At 32.1% G+C, this 914-nt stretch overlaps 1 long non-coding RNA gene across 1 annotated transcript in view; it reads left to right on the top strand.

Moving 5' to 3' along the window:
• The window catches only part of LOC128249748 (uncharacterized), a 29,084-nt gene that overhangs the window by 20,062 nt on the left and 8,108 nt on the right, over nt 1–914 (top strand). The gene's annotated exons all lie outside the window — the stretch shown is intronic.

Below are 914 nucleotides of genomic sequence, written 5' to 3'. Positions count from 1 at the left end.
ATATATATATATAGGTATATATATATGTGCATGTATATGTGTGTGCGTGTGTGTGTGTTTCTTGATTTTGTTGTTTTATTCAATATCAATCCCAAGATAATTGACCTGTGATCAAGTTATTCACAATCTGTCACAAGCAGCAACTAAATCTGCAATTCAGTCGACTTAGAAGAGGACATGCTGCATAATGTAGTTCAGAGTCATCTTCACAGAGGAAAAACAAAACACACCTTATGATCGCTGCTGGAAATAACTTGCGTCGTAAAATCTATTCGATCTGGATTGACAAAGGCTAGAAGAAAAACAATGGCAACAATAAAGTTTTAATGACAATCCCATCAGCCCCACCATTTCTCTGTTTCATTCCTTCATGTTAGATTTATCCTAATTTGAATGATACAGTAAAAACATTATCTGTTAAGGATGGAAAAATATGGCAGAAAAGCAATACGCTATCAATAATTAACCCCCGTTATCTCAACCAGATTGATTACCGCATAAAACTTATTAGTTATTGAACAATGCAAATAGAAACATTTCATGGGATGCACACAGGTCAAATGATACAGTATTAGGATTCATGTTTATGATGCTCGGGAGAGGAGTCATAAATTGTTATGGCTTCCTATGTTTCAATATGAAACTGAACAGGTTGATGGAAAGAGGAAATATTAGAGTTGGTTTTCAAATGATTATCAAACGTTAAAGAACCAATTTCTTTACAAGGATTTCCTCACCATTAAAACAATTTTCAATTCATAAAAGCAACAATAATATTTAATGGCAAAACAGCATTTATCTATTTATTTACCTTTGTTTACACTTTATTTGTGAGATATTAAATATCTTTTTTAAAAAGCTTATTATTGCTCCCCTGTTTAACACGGATATTTCAGTTAAATAAACGGGTTAAA

Source organism: Octopus bimaculoides, chromosome 18 (assembly GCF_001194135.2).
Source record: "Octopus bimaculoides isolate UCB-OBI-ISO-001 chromosome 18, ASM119413v2, whole genome shotgun sequence".
Lineage (NCBI taxonomy): Eukaryota > Metazoa > Mollusca > Cephalopoda > Octopoda > Octopodidae > Octopus > Octopus bimaculoides.
This window is presented reverse-complemented; position numbering and strand designations above follow the sequence as displayed.